Below are 20,077 nucleotides of genomic sequence, written 5' to 3'. Positions count from 1 at the left end.
TCATCATTATAATTAATTATCACTTAATAAAACCCAATTAGTTATATTTATTTGAATCTATTTACAAAGATATCAATGAATTAAAAAGTACATATTAAGGGCTATGTGCAAAGTGCTACGCTGAGCTCTGTGTATACAGATAGAAAACTAACAACTCCTCTTCTAAAAGAGTTTACATTGTAGTTGGGAGTCAATATATAGGAGATTTCAGTTGCAAGTCAGATAGAAGGGCAGTAGTTCAAAAGGTGCAGTCGCAAAACATACTTGGCTTAATGTCTTTTCCAATAATAAAACTATTTCAATCTCTGTGTTTAACCATTTGACCTTTCCAAGGACTATAAAAATCTCTTCTTTTGGAAATTAAGTAAAGAAATATAATAAACTATATCTTTAGAAACACAAAATTACAGTTACCCAGAATTCTAAGTATGATCCAACACATAGTTAAAATAACTCCCTACTCTGCTAAATTAATCAATCTAAGATCCAGCCTTTGGCTGAACACCCTAACAAGAGGGAATCTGCCAACTCTTTAGTCAATCCATTCTACTTTGGGACAACTTTGATTGTTAGGAAATTTTTGTTTGTTTTTGTTTTTTCTTCCCACTCCCCATCTCACCCCCATTCTCTTTTCTTCTTGGCATCAAACATACATTTTGTGATTTTATGTTTTGTCTTACTAAAAAAAAAAAAAAAATATGAATAGATAAGTGTAGTAGGTCCAAGTTGAGATTTTCTGCTTTTGTTCAGTTGTTCCTGACTTGGCAAAGATACCGGGGTGCTTTGACATTTCCTGGTCCAGTGGATTAATCAAACTGGTTTAATAACTTGCCCAGTCACACAGCAAATGAGTGTCTGCGTCTGGATTGGAATTCAAGTCTTCCAGACTCCAGACCCTTGTGCTTTATGTACTGAAATACCTAGCTGCCCTCCCACAAATAAAAAAAAAAAATCTAGAAATGATTAAATGTGATATAACTGGTAAGTTGGAATTATTCCCTGAAAACTATTCAAAGTCAGGTGGATAAGAGCAGTTGTTATCTCTTTCTGATAGCTCTAAAATGGGAATTCTATTCAGAAGCCAAAGTCACATCTTTCTTATCTCTACTTCTTAAACTGGGCTCAGGAGGAGAAAGTGAGGTTGGTGACTTTGCACAGCCCTCCCTCACTAAAAAGGAAGTCAAGTGTAAGTCCTATCATCATTTCTCTGACGTCACGGTCTTCTTTGAAAATGGAGGACTAACACAATCTGAGAATAGATGGAGCTGCCTGAGTGGGGCTGAAGGTAGCTGGGTAACCCAGGTCATATGCTGCCTTCTGTCTCTCCCCCCCCCCCCCTTCCTTTGGGGTTTACTGGCTAGATTTCCTTCTTTCGTTCCTTCCAAACCCAAGGGATAGACAACAATAAGTCCCTGCCCAAACTCCACTTAATGACTGCCTTGGGGTGATTATCACTAGTAGCAGTTTCTGTTTCCCTCCCACCTTTATTTACTTCTTTTTCTCTTTTGTTCATTAAAAGGGCCATTCCCACACTACTTCTTAAAGGAGGCCTATTCACTCAATGGGTGGAACTTTCCTCTAACTCAGTACCTGAAAAAGGCACCCTAAAAAGGCCAAGGTCTCCCATTTCGTTCTGGATCATCTCCATTCATTCTGATGAATATCTGGACACTGGACCCAAATGACTCAGGAATTCAAAGTGAGATTGGTGACCTGCACAGCCCTCCCTCACTCAAAACAAAATCAAGTGCAATTCATGTCATCATTTCTCTGATGTCATAGTCTTCTTCGAAAGTGGAGGATGAACACAACAACCACAACTTCTTAAACTGTGAGTAGTCACTCCATAGGGTCACAGCCCACAATTTAAGAAGTGTTGAAAGGATCACTCACTGGTGGAAAAAGTTTAAGAAGCCCTGACTGCCTGCTCTAAACCATGTTATAGTCTCACTCCCACTGATATTAAATGTGTATGACAATAGGATATACACTTCCTAAGAACTGAGCAAACACATCAAAATATCATAACTGATAACAAACAAAAATCAATAGTTTATTCTTTTCTAAAAAAAAAAAAACTGACAAAATCTACTGAGGTAAAGTGTTTTTCCCCTTTTTTGTGATCCTAGAAATTAAGTGATAATAAAGTGGTACAGCTCAGGTTTTTGTTTGTCTGACTGAATTTAGTTTCCACCAGGTAACGGGATATTTCCTGAAACATTGGCTTGGGACTTTATTATTATTTCAAGAAAATTTTCCCTAGTTATTCTAGGCAAGTAAGTGTTTAGATCACTGAGACTGGGATCAGGAAGTTGTTGTTCATTCATTTTCAGCCATGTCTGAGTCTTTGTGACCTCATGTGAAGTTTTCTCGACAGAGATACTGGAATACTTTGCATATACTTCTCTATCTCATTTTATAGATGAGGAAACTGAGTCAAATGGGGTTAAGTGCCTTGCTCAGGGTCACACAGCTAAAAAGTGTCACAGACCATATTTGAACTCAGATCTGAGTTAATTTATGCCTCTCTCAGTTCACTTAACTATAAAATAAATTTAATAATAGCATCTACCTCACAAGATTATAATGGTCAATTGATGTAATATTTATAAAGTGACTGGCAGATAGTAGGTGATTGATAAGTGCTTATTCCCTTTCCTTAGACAAGGCATCTACATGTAACCCTTACATGCAATTTATATGTATTCTAATGCCAATGGATTAGATAGGTAGGTATCCTAATCCTAAAGGATTGGTTAAAGGGATATTTACCAAGAAGGGATATTTACGAAGAAAATATTGCAACAATGGACACTCAGATTTCCCCAAAGCAACACAGTCTCTCATATACCACTGTAGTCTCTTATGAAAGTAGACTCAAACACATAGTGTTTGCTAAAAGCCTTTATCCCATCAAGTTCACAGATGACTGATGAAATCATTAATAAATCAGTGTCTCATCTGGAGGAATATAATTCACTTCTGATCTGAGTCCCACAGCGGCACCTCAGGGCCACATTGCTGAACTTTTGAAGTTCACAGCTTCACAACCTAGGGTTCATCACATTTCCAAAGTCATCTGGTAAACACATACATGCACACACACATGTGCGCGCGCGCACACACACACACACACACACACACACACACTTTGAAAACTTTTGTTTTAGAGGGTTAGGAAAATCAAAAGTGTCTTTTATAGTCCCACAGAAATCTCTGTTCAAACAGGGAAGAAAAGTTAAATCCACAGACAGACCTACTTTTGAATAATACTCAAGTTTCAGAAACACTTGGGGAATAGAAGCAATTAATATAGCCTGGAAACAGTGGTAAGCTCAGAATTGGGATTGTAGAACCAAAAGAAATGGAGATACAGGTAGGTTGTGTGGTCCATAGGTAGGTAGCCTCTTCTTTGCCTAATATCCCTGACGTTGGCATTTTTACTGAATAAAAGACAGCCATAGAACTTAGAAACGGAGAAAACTTGGTTTCCCTACATTCGGCTCATCTAAGGATGTAAAATAATTTTTCTACATACCTTGCAGACATAAATCTCTTTATTATGCATATTTTCCAGAATTAAATACTGGTATGTAATATAATACATTATATTTAGGTATTTTATTTTGGCCAGATCAAGAATCATCCTGGCTCCTGAATAATGGAAAAGTAAAATTCAAGACATGAAATATGTCTGTCACATAATTGTTAAAAAGCATCAGAACAAGATTTGGCTATATTTAATCAATTCACAGGCCATTAAGAAAAATGCTTTCTGATCTCCACATAATACTAAGCTGATTCATCTCTTATCATTTAAAAATCACTTATTAGATATGTTTTAAAACTGAAGTGGTAGATCACAATTACAAAAAAAAAAAAAAATGACTCAGGAAATATTCTAGATTCTCCTGAGAAAAGATTTGGCAGGAATTTTCTTGAAAACTAGAGAATATCTTTTGAATTGTTTTCTATTATAACAAAAGCACTTACACATTTAACAAAGGGTTAAATCATTATATTTAATTGTACTTCAAATTGTTTTCTAATACATTGGAAGCTAAATTTAGCCACTGCTGAATTAGGTGAAAAGGAGCACTTTTTATGTTAAATACTTTTTATTTCAACATTAGGGTATTTTCTGTCATGAAAATGGATGAGATAAACAAAGGAAGTATTATAACAACTTTTTAAAATTTAAATTTGTCCAGCAGAACAGTATTATAATGTGTTTCTTCATTATGAAGAGCAGCTTAATATTGTGGATATAGTACTGGGCCTGGGGAGAGGAAGCACTTGTTCCATTTCAGGTCTCAGAAACTAGGTCTGTAGGCAAATCACTTAACTTGTCTCAGACTCAGTTTCCACATATATAAAACAAGGATAATAATAGCACCTAATTCATTGGGTTATTGTGAGGATCAAATTAGATAATTTATGTATAGTGATTTGTGAACCTTAAAAAGTCTTATTAATATTGGCTATATTTTACTTAAATTACTTAAATTCGATTTAAAATTATTTAAAATAATTACCTCTTACACTATGGAAACTGCAGTGTTGCTTAATCTATCAGAACCTCTTTCCTTATTTAAAAATTGGGCTGAGAATACCCCAGTTATCTATGTCACAGAGTTATCGTGAGGCTCAAATGAGAAAATGTCAACAAAGCACTATCTAAATATTTCTTGTTATTGTTGTTGTTGGAAAAAGAAATACCTTGTGTCATGCACTTTAAATGAAGGAGTAAGTAAAGAAATGGTAAAGATGGTATTTTAAAATAATATATAACGTTAACAATTTTATTCTAGCAAAAAGTTCATACCCTATGGGTAAATCAGTGTCAAAAGTATCCTTAACAAGGTAGAATTAGACAACAAATGGTCAGAAAACTGTCATTTTGGCAAGTGTCTAAAGATGCCTCTGGATATGCATTATTATGTAGATGTATTAATGAGAGTGAATCAAACCATTTTCTGGATTCACATTAAAATATTCTGCTAAAATTATAGCTTCTGTACATAATGCAGTTGAAAATTTAAGACTATAAATCAGCTAATCCAAGACCCCTGTGCAGAAATCATCTGTCAGATAAAAACCTTGAGCAGAGTTAATTTTCAAGTTACCTTTACTCATTAATCAAACCAAAAGTGATGGGGTCATTTGGAGCTGAAGTATTAACCAAAATAAATAAATAAATAAATGACTTTCTAAGAGACATTGCATGTGGCCACTGTCTGCTGGGTTGGAAAGTCATCTTTTAAAGAGATGACTCTAAAAGCCTGAAGTAACATCATAATAATTTGTATTAGTACTTTGGAATGTTGGTTACATTTCCCTTTGGGTTAACATGAGGTTTGCTATTTTTATATTTAAGAAAATGGGGAGATTTAAGTTTCTTAGAGATTTGCTGAATTTATATAAGAATGCTTGAATTGGTTAAACTAGTCCAAATAGATAGCAATAATGAATTTTAACTTTTACCTTTAAATTGAAAGCACTTCTGGAAATGGACTTTAACAAGAATTTCTTATACTTATTTCTGATTTGAAAATGTGTGAGGAAAAATGAGAGGTCTTAACACACATAACAATCCTATCATGGGAGAAATGCCTCTTCTAGCTAGTGATCACAAAAATCACAGAAACAGAATTTCAGACTTCAGAAGGGATATCAGCAGCCATTAAGTGGACATCTGAAAAACAAAAGAACTTTCACAGGCTATACCCAACAAGTGCTTACCCAGTCTTTGCTTACAAACGTCCAATCTAGCAGAGATTTACAAGGTTGGGAGTGGGAAGGGGAGGGTATATTATGCATTACAAAACCTCCCTGAAATTTTCCAGGGTAAGTGGCAACAGGAGGTCATTGCCAAGGAGTTCAAAGAAACCTCCATTTTTCATCTCTACAAAGGTAAAGGGAATAGCTCGTCCTGTGACTATCAATGGTGGAGCTCTTGGTCATTGCTAGCAAAATTCTTGCCTGAGTACTTCTTCATAGCTTGATCCTTCACCCAGCACATGGTCATCTAACTGAGAAACAGTGTGGCACCAAGAAGGGCCAAGGAATGGTCAATATGTTGTTTGCTGCTCAACAACTTCAGGAGAAATGCTAGGAGTAGAAAAGAGACCTGTACACAGTATTTGTAAATCTGCTCAAGGACTTTGGTACAGTTAGTCAGGGCTTATGGAAAATTATGTCTAATTTTTTTTCCTGGAAAAGTTAATAAATATTGTACATCAATTTCATGATGACATATTTGCCTAGTTTCTGAATGATGGGAGAGGCTCTCATGCTTGTTTAGTCACCAATGAAGTTAAGCAAGATTAATTCCCATGATTTTAGCATGATGTTTTCAACAATGTGGTCAAATTCTTTCAAAGAGAATGAACAGGGCATCAACATCAGCTACTGAACTGATGGTAAATTATTCTACTTATAAAGGTCAAGACAAAAGTGGACAGTTTGTTGGCACATGATTTTTTTGTTTGCAGATGTTTGTGTACTCAATGCAGTCTCTTAAACTGAGCAACAAATTATGGATCAATTCTCTAGTGCTTGTACTAATTTTGGCCTAACAAGTAACATCACGAAAACCTGAGTACTCCACCAGCCAGAACCATACCATGCATATGGAGAATCATTGGTTACAGCAAATGGAGAAGTTTTGAATACTGTGGATAAATTCACTCACTTTGGGAGTATACTTTCCAGGAATGTATACATTGATAATGAGGTTGATACACGTATTGCTAGGGCTAGCTCAGGATTTGAAAGATTCTGAAGGAAAGTGTGGGACAGAAGAGGTATTAGACTGAAAACTAAACTGAAGTTCTGCAGAGCTGTCCTGCTGACCTCATTGTTGTGTGTCTGTAAAACCTAAACAGTATACCAGCACCATGCCAGGAAACTAAATTTTTTTCCATTTGAAATGTTTTAGCAAGTTTCTGAAGATCATCTGGCAGGATAAGATAGCACACACTGAGGCTTTTCTTGAACTAAACTGCCAAGCATTTAAACGCCACTGCAGAGTGAACAACTCTGATGGGCTGGCCACAATGTTCAAATGCCAAACATACATTTGCCTAAAGGACTATAACTGTTTCTCTTTCCCTCCCAGCTTGATTTAGCTATTTTTTTCCTTTTGCTCATTAAAGGGGCCATTCCCTGACTACTTGTAAAAGAGTTCTATTCACTGAATCAGCTTTCCCTCCCTCAAAGTGAGTACCTGAAAAGGCCTTGCCCTAAAAAGGCCAAGATATCCCATTGCATCCTGGGCTGTCAACAGTTATTCGGATGAATGTTTGGTCACCGGATTCAGATGGCTCAGAAGGAGAAAGTGAGGATTATGACCTTGCACAGCACTCCTTCACTCAAAATAAAGTCAAGGGCAAGTCTTATTATCTCTGATGTCATGGTCTTCTTTGAAAGTGAAGGCCAAATACAACCTGTAAGTAGAATAAGTTGTCTGAATGAGGACCCAGGTAGCTTGGTAACTCAGTTCATCGTCTCTCTTCCTTCTCCCTCTCCCTATCCTTCTCCTCTACAAAGGAAGGTGAATTTGGATGGTCAGAGACTGCCCAATTAACTTGGGATTTACTGACTAGATTTTCTTTTTTTTCTTCCTTCCTTCCTTCCTTCCTTCCTTCCTTCCTTCCTTCCTTCCTTCCTTCCTTCCTTCCCTCCCTCCCTCCCTCCCTCCTTCCTTCCTTCCTTCCTTCCTTCCTTCCTTCCTTCCTTCCTTCCTTCCTTCCTTCCTTCCTTCCTTCCTTCCTTCCTTCCTTCCTTTCTTTCTTTCTTTCTTTCTTTCTTTCTTTCTTTCTTTCTTTCTTTCTTCCTTTCTTCCTTTCTTTCTTCCTTCCTTTCTCTTTCTTCCTTCTTACATTTCTTTCATTCTTCCTTCTTGCCTCTCTTTCCTCCTTCCTTCTTAACTTTCTTTCTTTCTTCCCTCCTTCCTATCTTTCTTCCTTCCTTCCTACCTTTCTTCCTACCTTTCTTTCTTTCTTTCTTTCTTTCTTTCTTTCTTTCTTTCTTTCTTTCTTTCTTTCTTTCTTTCTTTCTTTCTTTCTTTCTTTCTTTCTTTCTTTCTTTCTTTCTTCCTACCTTTCTTTCTTCCTTCATTTCTTCCTTTCACAAAATCTTAATTCTGTGTAATCTGAAGCCTATACATGGGATAACAATAGGTCCCTATCCAAGTTCCAGCTGTTTTCTGGACCCTCCTAGTTTAGAGTGATTATCAATAGTAACTGTTTCTCTAGCTTGATTTGGTTGGTTTTTTTTTTCTTTTGTTTTGTTTTGTTTTTTGTTTTTTTGTTAATTCAAGGGATCATTCCCTGACTACTTCTTAAAGAGGTCTATTGATTGAATAGGATTTACCTCCCTCTAAGTGAGTACCTTAAAAAGCCTTTCCCTAAAAAGATCAAGGTTTCCCATTGCATTGTGGGCCATCTCCAGTCATTCTGATCAATATCTGCTCACTGGATCCAGATGGCTCAGGAAGAGAAAGTGAGACTGGTGACCTTGCACAACCCTCCATCACTCAAAACAAAGTCAAGTACAAGTCACGTCGTCATTTCTCTGATGTCATGGTCTTCTTTAAAAATGAAGCATGAACAGAGACTGTGAGTAGACTGAGCTGCCTGAGTGGGGACTCAGCTAGCTAGGTAACCCAGCTCATCCTCTCCCTTCTGTCTCTCTCTTCCCTTCCTTTGGCGCTTGGGATTTACTGGCTTGATGTCCTTCCTTCTTTCCTTCCTTCCTTTTCCTAAAACCATACGCCCACTACACTCTGAAGCCTATGGGCTGGACAACAATAAGTCCCTGCCCAAGCTCCACTTAATGACTGGCTTGGAGTGATTATCACTAGTAAAAGTTTCTGTTGATTTACTTATTTTTTGCTTTTGCTCATTAAAAGGGCCATTCCCTGACTACTTCTTAAAGAGGCCTATTTATTCAATCAGTGCTACATCCCTCTAAGTGCAACCTGAAAAGGCTAGCCTAAAGAGGTCAAGGTTTCCCATTGCATTCCTATTCCATCTCCAATAACCCTGATGAATATCTGGTCACTGGATCTAGATGGCTTAGGAGGAGAAAGTGAGACTGGTGACCTTGCACAGCCCTCCATCACTCAAAACAAAGTCAAGTACAAGTCAAGTCATCATTTCTATGATGTCATGGTCGTTGAAAACAAAGGACAAACACAAGAACAATTTTATGAAGATCTCAAACAAGGCAAATATTCACATGGTGATCAGGAGAAAAGATACAAATATACTCTCAAGGTCTCTTTGGAACTGAATGTGTGACATGAGAGACACTGGCATAAGATTGTCCAGCATGGAATGCACTCATTACATAAGGCATTGTGCTCCATGAGCAAAGCAGAACTGAAGTAGCTCAATAGAAACATGAGATGGGCAAATTAATAGAGTGGTAGAGTATTAAGAGCTCATATTGGTCTGTTTAACTAGAGTCAGACACACTATAACTTGACTCTAACATAGTGATGCCATTTTGGTCCTCTTCAAGAATGAAGGTCAAGAAGAAAAGAATTATTCCACGGATAAAGATCATTTGTGAAATCTACCTTGTTCCCTACAAACACTGTCATATATTATATCCTCAATTTATGTATGTATGACCCTAATAAAAATTTGAAATATTTGGGGGAGAAGATATAAAGTTCAGTAATTGCTAGAGTTTTCTTGGTCATCCTTTTTCGGAGGCAGTAAGACTTGTGACTTTTTTAAAATGTATCTTTGATATAGTCTTCTCCTTTGTGTTTCTTAAAAATAGCCCCCTCCTTTTCCTCACAATTCTATCAAATCCAATATAGAGAGAGAGCTTTATCTTTATATACACAATCCCATACTACTGCTTTCCCAGACATTACTATTGCAATTTCTACTTTTTCTAAAAGCATCACATTGACTGTGTTGTTAGGGTTCATGTGTGTTGATTCATGTTTCTTTGATGGAGAAATCAGTTTGTTATGATATTTTTTTCAAATCTTTTCCCCATTTTCTCCTGATTAAATTTTTTTCTATTTTCATTCTTGAATTTTATTATGACTACTTTGTCAAGGTTTCTTTAGACTTATTTTTACCATCCATTGCATCTTTCAGGTATATGAGATAACATTACTAAAAAGACTCTATCATCCTTGATAATAATTTATAGACAGATGTGTATTTTAATCAGGTGTTGCCTTTGGCAGCCATCATGCGTGTGTGTGTATGTATATGTATACGCACACATACATGCACATATATGCATACACGAGTATATGGTCACACATGCACTTATGTATTTATGCACACACATATGCATATGTATGTCTATGTATACACATGTACACACACATCATACACATACACACATTTATATTGGTTTAACTCCTGATTGAAATTATAATAATTCGTGTTGGTGTCATTTCTGTTGTACATTCCTCATTAAGAAAAATCAATCGCTTCTTTAATTCATTAAGAATCAAATCATTTTAATTACATGACATGACTTTTCCACCCAATACCATTCTTTTTTCTTTCTTATTATAAATTCTGATCTTAGTTCTGACAAATTTATGACCTGACAATCAACAGACATCTGATGCAGGTATAATCTCTTATCCATTAGTCTTTTCCTGTCTCTTAAAATATGGTCAGTCATTTTTATACTATTGTCATGCTTTTTGGTGTTTCTCATGACTAGCATCTGTACTGTTTTTTTTTTTTTTAAGCTTCCAGGTTATAGATGTTTGAGTACACTGAATAATATACAAATTTTTGGCTATTTCATGTCTCTCAAATTTTTCCTCTGAATCCCATAAATTTCTCCTCCTTTTCAAACTTTCTTTTGAAAATCACAAACTATCAAAATTTATGTTGACATGATTTAGATGTTACCTAATCCTTCATAAAATGTCTTTGCTTCTTTATCCTCAGCCTTTCACATTAGTCAGTAAGCTGTAGTTGTTTTCATGGTGGATTTTGCAAATACAAATAATTAGTTTTATAATAATAATTCATATAAAATTTATCTTAAAGGTTTTCCCTACTTAACATCATTTTATCTTATCACTAAGTAGAATTTCTTTTTGTTGTTATTTTTTAGTTGACTGATTTATTTAATTGTTACATTGCAGTTAAAGTGATTTGGCAGGACTTTGACATCATTTTTCATAGCATACCTTTTTTACTATGTCACGAAGGGTAATAAGCTATATGCTCTATATTATACTACATGCTTATAATATGGGCTGTGTTTCATTTCTATTTTTTATCTGACAGAGAAACAATGACAAAAAGAAAAATAACAGTAATTTCAACTCACACATAGAAAAAAAAAACCCATAAAGGTTAACAAAGTGCTTTGTGGGAATTAAAGCTTAAAAAATAGCTTGTTTTTCACCTTGACAAAATCAAGTAAGCAAAAAAAAAAAATAAATGTTCATACTCTTAAATCACAAAAAATCATGCAAGTCTAAAACAAGAATAAAATCCTAACAATTCATGTACATTGTTCATCTATTTGTTTTTGTCTAACGTGGAAAAGCAGATAGGATATATTATTGGGGGTATTTGTCTCTTAAGGGACAGAGTGGTTTAATTTATAGAAAGTAGACTTCTTCTCAAAAAGACCTGGGTTCAAGTTCTCCTTTTCACCTTTACTTACTCCGTTAGACTCTTAGTGATCTTAGGCAACCCTCCAAATTTCAGAGAGAATGCTGTTCAAGTGGGAAAAAAAATTCTTTCTGAGGTTTCCATACTATGATGAAATCAAAAATACAACCCTCACTCCCTCAAAAAAGCCCTTCTTTCTTATAACATTCAAGATATTAAAAATTATTCCAAGTGATTAGATTGAAATAGAAATATTGTCAAAATAAACATCAAAGCAAGAAAAATATGAAATGGAAAGACATGATTATATACTAGTGTGAAGAATATATCAGAAGGGGAGATGAAATAGATTTATTAAGTATATAAATATGCTAAGCACTGTGCTAAGTATTAAGGATATGAAAAGAGAAGCAAGACAGTCCCTATTCTCCAATAGCTCTCATTCATATAGGGAGAGAAAACACATAGGAAATTTCACCTAGTAGATAGGTTCAAATGTCCATGCATCCTAAATATATAATAGTGTGGTAGATGATAATGCATCCTCTTTAATATAATTTCCATTCATAATACCAACTTCATTAATGACATTGAAGCATTTGACAACATGAAGGACATGTGGTTGCAGTAATTTTTTTCCAGGTCTTCAATAGCTGTGGCAGCTAAGGTGGCAAGGACTATAGCATCAGCATAGGCAATTGTCAGGCTCCTTCTCCCCACAGCTGCTTCCTTGAGTGAAGGAAACTCTGGCCTGACTGGAAGCTGTGGGCAATGCTGTTATTCTCAGTGTTATTGGCCTTCTCACTGTGCAGAATTTAAATCATCTCTTTTCCCACTCTTACTCAGGATTTAGTCTTCCTTGTTCAAGATTTTGCTCTTAATGTACAAAATAAATTAGAACAAGACATTATTTTTTTTAAAAAAAGAACTCTTCTATCCTAAAATGATTGTCCCTTAGGGCAGAGTACATGATTGGTCTTTCTAAGGGAAATTACTTCATGTGGGTGGGGCTTCCCTCCTTATTCAATCCTTCTTCCTTTGCAGAGATGTGGTTTTCTTTTCAAGTTCTGATTTCTTCCTCCCAAGGGAGAGCAACATGATTGGTGATGATTATTATTTTTATTTAGACGAGTAATATCTGTGTGTCAGAAATATTTTTGCCTTCACTTTGACGTAATGGCTCCCACTTCCATGTGCAGCACTTTTTACTCTTTAAAACTTAGAATACTTTCCTTATCTTCCATTCATCTATATACATGAGAGTTAAATAAAATATGAAAAATACCCCAAGTTTATCTTAGATAGCAGCTTTAATACATGCAGAAACTTGGGAAATAAACTTTTAAAGGAAAGAAAGAACACTCCTACAATCCTAACTTCTATTTTAGAGATTCTGGAGATGAATAAAGAGGATAGTAAATTGAAATGGATAACTGAATAATCCATGGAAACATTTATGTATCTTCTGCAAGAGAGTAAAAAGGAAGGGGAAAGAGTCAATCACCACTCTCTTTCTAGCCTATGTGCTATAGCTGAATGTGAAATCAAGATCTCAGCCAGCTATTCACTCTGGCTCTATACTTGTGTCTCTTGCTTGGGATAAATAAATGGTAGTTAATGTTGCTATCGTTATTATTGCCTTGTTTTTTAGGTCTTTTCACAACTTCCCCTTCTCCTACCTCTCAAGGTTAAGAAGAGAGAAAGAACTAGAGATAGACTCATTTTCCTCCATCCATGAACACAGGTACTTACACTAAATATCAGATTATTCTTGAATCAAAACTATAGACTTGACCAAAGACAGTTCATAGTTTACTTTTATATTTTCTTCAACATCAACAATTTATTTTCTTATTATATTAGAATCTTGCATTATGATTATTTCATAGGGCTATCTGTATAAAGCTACGTAATCCAAAGTACATAAACTTTAAAAGTATCTATGGAGCTCATTTAAAAAACACAAGGAATTTAGATCTATAGAGAATCATTCCTTCACTCACTTTAAAAAGTGAGAAAACCAAGACTTACAGAAGTCAATTGACTCACTCAAGTTTGTACAATAATTAATGACCTGATATTAGAATGAATACTACAATCCAAGTCCCTATGCTGGATTGCTGAAATGATATCTGCAAATCTTATTACAATATGATAATCTGAAATTTGAACTTGAAAAATTATACCTTTTTCATGACACGTGGCTGGTTCTCTTTTCTGCACATTTTCCCCTCTTGTTTTTCCCTCAGTTTCTTTTTTTACCTTCTCTAGTTCTCTTTCTTTCCCTCTAACTCTATGATCTTTTTCTCCATCTCTGTTATCACTTCTACTTCTCTTCTTTTATCGTCTCCTTCAGTCTGTTTCATCATAAATATTATTCAAATAAAAGGAAACACAGCATACTTGAATTAAATTTTTCATTTCATCACTGCTTGATCATTCTGGGCACTTCAAAAGTCTTACTTAAATACTTATAAATTTATATAACAATGTCAGTATAGATATGGATTTTGGCCTTGGTTGGCTACAAAAGTACATAAGAAATATATGATAAACATACCCAGTATCAATGAACTTGAAACAAGTAAATATTTACATGAAGGAATGTTTTTCAAACTTGTGATAAATATTAAAACAGGTTTCCATTTATCCCCAATGCCTTGCACAGTTACTTCTCTTATGTATAGTAGGTGTTTAATAAATAGTTATTGACCTGAATTACATATAGGATAGTTATACTTATAAAGCAGAATTAGCTACCATCGTGATTAAACTAACAAAAATATAATCAAAGTTGACATAGTACTATTATAATCAGAACGTGGTGATGATAGCGTTAATGCAAATAAATAGATTGTTAGAAAAATGAGTAAATGCACCTTATGGGCACCTTAGATCGATAGTTAATTTCAAAAGTTCTGTGAAGTGTCCTATTCACATTATGAGCATTCAGGCTACATAAATCTAAAAAGATAATTTAAATGATGTTCAAAACTCACCATCTACAAGATATATTCCTGTTACTGTACAAGGACTATATGCACTTTCCAGTTTAGTGAATTATTTTAATTGCTTTCTGGCAAATTAACCCCCATTATTTCATTAAGTGAAGCAGCTACTACAGATTGACTTTAAGTGGCAATAGGCGAGAGCATGAAAAGTTAAAAATGGACCTTTACCAAAGGTTGCCCATAAAGAATAATGCAGTCACTTTGCATCAGATTCCATTTACTGAGAACACACTTTTATTAATCAGTCCTACCTAGGAAAGCATCCTTAATAATTGAAAAGGATGGCAAGCCCATTACATTCTCAGATCTCTGAGGGACTATTATTAAAATGTATAAAGTAACATCAACTTACAACTTTTGATATGAAATAGAAACAAAAAGACTGCCTTTCCAAAGTTAAGTATAACTCAAATGAACTCCTTTATGTGTAATATTAGATACTGGTGGCTAATTCTGCTTAAAATTTTCTTATTTTAAAAACATACCGAGTGCTTTTCACTGAAACATCTAAATGAAAAGAAAAATTACTTCGAAGCCATATTCTCTTAGGTCTTGCAAAAAAAGTAATTTGTCAATTCTTTGACAAAAGCATACATCAACTTGTTTACAAACATACGTTTTTCTCTCATTATTTCTTTCATTGAATGTGATAGCATCTTTACTTAGTTCTTTCCAGGGGGGGCAATGATAATTATATTCCATATTGCCAACAGCACTTTTTGCCCATAGAAAGCTGTATGCCCCAAATATAACTGATAAGTGGTGTCAGTTTGTCATTCTTTTGCTTAATAAGAAAATAGTATTTCCTCTATAAAAAACAGAGTAGTGTTTCTAGTCAAGATGTCATCTAACCTGTGTTTTCATGCTATTAATTTGTTTACTAGTTTCATTTCTTTACAAGCATGAAGAGTCTTTGTTTAGTTCAAAATATGAGGTCTGAAAATGTTAGTATTCCTTGCTTTTCAATATCCAATTCTGATATTTCTACCTCTACAGTTCACATTCATCTTCTCTCTTGCACAATCTAGTTGAAGCCCTTATAACCTGTCCCTTAGCCTAATGTAATAGCGTCCTAATTTTTTTTCTCTACTGCTATGCAAATCATATTCCTAAAGCTCAGGTAAAACAACATCAATTTCCTGATTGAGAATGTTCAATAAATCACTGAATCTAAGAGTTATGAGGGACTACAGAAGCCATATTCTCCAAAATCTACCTATATAAGGATTACTTGAACAAAAACCCAACAGTTGGTCCTCTAGTTTGATTATAGAATAACTGAATTTCAGAGTTGTTAGGTACCTTTATTTGATTATTTCAAATGATGGATAACCTACTACCTAGTGAGTCCACTCTGATTGATAAATAGTAGTCCCTTATATCAAACTTAAATTGATTCTACAAATCCAAGATATTACTGTGACCTTGGCCTGGGAAGGCCAGGAACAAGTATAAGCCTTTTCCCATAGAACAAAACTTTTGAATACAGAAGTCATGTTATTCCTATTTCAACATCTTTTATTCTCAATTCTAACATTTCCCACTTCCTTCTTTATGCGGCATTAACTCAGCAACATCTTCCAGATAATTTCTTTATAAAATGTGGAATACAGAACAGAAGAAAAAAATATTCCAAATGTCATCTGAAATCCTGACTGCCATTTATTGGGTTAACTATCATGTCTCACTTTGTTATTAGATAATTTGACAAACATGCCATTCTTACCTTTTTCTAAATCTTTGATAAAAATATTAAAATTATAAGACCAAGAAACAGGTCCTCGGTACATTGTGCTTGACATATCCCCCCCTAGTCCTCCTCACTTACCTACCACATATTCAGATTGACAAAAATTCATTTAAGGACTATTCTTGGGTTTTCTCTTTGCTTATTTTTTTAAAGACTGGTTCTCCATATATCATTCAAGTTGGCAGTATTGTGACCACTTCTGGTCCTATTCTCCTACTATACAGCATAAAATGTGCTCAAATTTTGACCTTGAGCAGTTTGAACATCTAGAGGGGGTCTGGTGGCCCCCAATTCTGTGGATTTATCACAATGTTTCATTACTTACTATAAATATTTGATTGACTTATCCCTACTGTAACTCAGAACTCCTGAACTCAGAATTAATCAACAACCTCAGCCTTCCTGAGAAACTAGGATTACTGTAACGTGCCACTATTCCTGGTATACAATCATATTTTGAATCCACCCAACAGTACCATTATCTTCTCTCTGTCTTGTGCAGAGGTAAAGCAGCATAACACTGGTAGCTGTGATGGGAACTATGGAAGGTACCAAATATTTTTCACTTTCTCCCTCTTTCTGGACAGAGGAAAAAAGAAAGAAAGGAAGGGGGAGGAAGGAAGAAATTATTTAAGTGCCTACTATATGTCAAACATTTTACAAAAATATATCTGGGATGTAGATGTTTTTGTCACACCTATTTTGGAGTTGATGAAACTGAGCCAAACACAAGTTAAATCATTTGCTTAAGGAGAAACAACTAGTAAGTGTTTGTGGTCACAGTTGAACTCAGCTCTTCCTGCCTCCTAGGATCAGTGCTTGATTCACTGTACAATTTACATGTATAGGAATGAATCTCATGCTGTCTTTATTAGTTAAATAGTCTTCTCTTATTTTTACCCTGACTCACTTACTTTCTGATATTGGGACCTGAAATATGAATCAGCCAACTAAATCTATTGGATCAATTTTCATCAACAACAATTTTGTGGCACTCACATGGTTCCTTTATATATGGTTCTTTTCAAATATAAATATTCTATTTATCTATATGTGTATATATGTATATATGTATCATATATGCATGTATATGCACACACATATGTATATGCATACACACAGTTTATATGTGTGCCTGCGTGTGCATATATATTCAGTTGGGTTCATATGGTCTCTTTTTTGAAATTTATATTACATGGAAAGATCATGGCATAATTACACTCACTCAAAGATCACAATTAGGAAAATTTCTAACATTTTATTGAAAGTTTGGTTGTCTGCCCTAATTTAAACTTGGTATTTCCAGCAAATCTCTAGCTTTTTGATATTTAGGGTCATATCAGGATATAAGAAGTAATAAAAAGAAGTAAGCAGATTGTATTACACTGTGTATTGCTAGATAGACGTTGGAAAAGGACATTGGGAAAAGAAAAGATATTTTGGAATTGTCCTTCAGTCCTTGAAGTAGAGAACAGCAATTGGCAATTTCAGTCTGAGCCCTCTATTCAGATATTCCTTCGGGACCCAATGACTCAACTTGAATGCTACATTCTCTGTAATTGCTCAAATAATCTATATTTAGTTTTTCCTTTTATGTATTACTCCAACTTTACTGAGTCTTTCTAGAAAGACTCCTTAAGTTCCAGAATAAGATAAGGATATCAACTTTCTGTACTTTTTCAGTCTAACTTCTTCCAAGCAATGTGAGAGACCTTTGTAAAATTTTCAGGTGTGACTCAAATACCGCTATTAGTTCAAAGATTGCATTAGACTCCAGCAAACCTATTAAACATAGCCACCATTCCTGAACTAGATTAAAACGTAATTGGAAAATAGTTAATGAAATAAGTAAAAAATGCAATGGAACATTAGCTAAAAATTAAAGTATGGTTTTCCAAGTCAATATGTAACAACTGATTTCTATTGAGTTTGACAATGCCAATCTAAATCACTCTCAGAGCTTCAAGGAAATGCTTGTTCTTCTAAACTACAAATCTCAGAAAGCTAACCAATTTTCAATCTTCTTATAATAGGATAAAAAATCTTGACAAATGCCTCTGTAACTTGAGTATGAAATGATTGTTAGACTATGATACGTGGTAATCAGAACAGTTTCAATCTTGGTTTCTCTTTAATAACTGCAAGATGATTCAGGTTTTACCTTTATAAAAATAAATGTTTAAGTACTTGAACTTATTTCATTTTTGTCTCTATTTAAGATATATTTGAGTTAACACATCTGCAAGAAACATACTGCTAACATTCAACTGATCACAAAGCCTATACCTTAGAGCACATAAAGAACAGAAGTGAAGCTGTCTTCCAAGCCCCAATTACCGAAGCCAAGCCATACCTTTCTTTCCTGCTCTCAGAGCAGAACAATTCTCATCCACACATGAATAAATTAATAGATAATAATAATAAAAATAATAGTAATAGCTAACATTTAGCCTGGTGTGCTGTAGTCCATGGGGTCAGGAAAAGCTGGACAGGACAGACCAGGATTTCTCTCTAGTTTATGAACAAAACAACTGAGCTTTCAATGGTACTCTCTCCCCTATGTTAACACAAGAACTAACCATTGTTCTAAAATTGGTAACTCCTCACAAACCAAGAGTAACACTGCAGATTGTCACATTCTAGAGCCTTTCTCTTTAATCTTGGGATGTAGCCAGCTACATTATATAGTGTAATAAACTTGAATATATAAGTTATTCATTTTCAATGTCACAGTGATATAATTATCATATAATTGCCATGTAGAGAATATTTGCTGTGAAATGTTAGGAATAGAATAATACAAAATTACCATCACTTGAGAATGAAGCCCAAAAAGGGTGGTAAACTCCACATTAGGCTAAATTACAACAAGAAATAGATAGCTCCAAAAGCACTATAAAAATTGCAAAACTTGAAGAAAAGAATTCATATGCTTAAAAAAATCTCCTTTACTCTGATAAAATTATTGACTTGAATCCTGTCTTTCCCAAACCAATGCCCCAAGTGTTTCAGATTTTCACCATTGCTTGTTCTTTGAGGTTTGAGTATTATCTCAAGATGATTTCTATTAAAATGTATATTTGGTGGCAAAAACTTGCCTATCAGATCAGTCCTTTTTTCTGAAAGACTATGTCTTAGGACAGATACATTTTTCTGAGAGCCAGAAAAGGAGGAATGGTGAAAGTTTTTGATTCTGGGATGGCAAAGTATGGTCATATAGATGCACCAGCAACAAAAAGAAAACAAGTGGTTTAGTACAACTTAGGGGTGTCCAAGGTGAAAAGAGAGACAGGAAAACAGACAGAGGCACAGAAAGACACAGAAATAGAAATGTCAAAAGAAGAGGGAGATAACAATGATCAGCCACTTCGCAATTTTGCCTATTTACACATTCTTTGCTAAATGCTAATTTGCTCCCTATAAAGTGAATATGTTTCCACAATCTTTTACAAAGCTATTGTGAGGAAAACATTAAACATCTTCAGAACACATTAAAGTATTGTATAAGTGTGAACTCTTTTACTTAACTGGGACTAGAAATCTTTGCTAAAAATAGTTAAGAAAAAAATTAGGGTCTTTCCCTTTGAATCAAGAAAACAGATTCTACAAACCACAATTAGAATTGAAAGGAACCAAAAAAACAAATGATAACAATTCCATCCTCATTGTAGTCTTCAAAGCCTATGGGTTATTCT

Source organism: Notamacropus eugenii, chromosome 4 (assembly GCF_028372415.1).
Source record: "Notamacropus eugenii isolate mMacEug1 chromosome 4, mMacEug1.pri_v2, whole genome shotgun sequence".
Taxonomy (NCBI): domain Eukaryota; kingdom Metazoa; phylum Chordata; class Mammalia; order Diprotodontia; family Macropodidae; genus Notamacropus; species Notamacropus eugenii.
Note: the sequence above shows the minus strand (reverse complement) of the source record.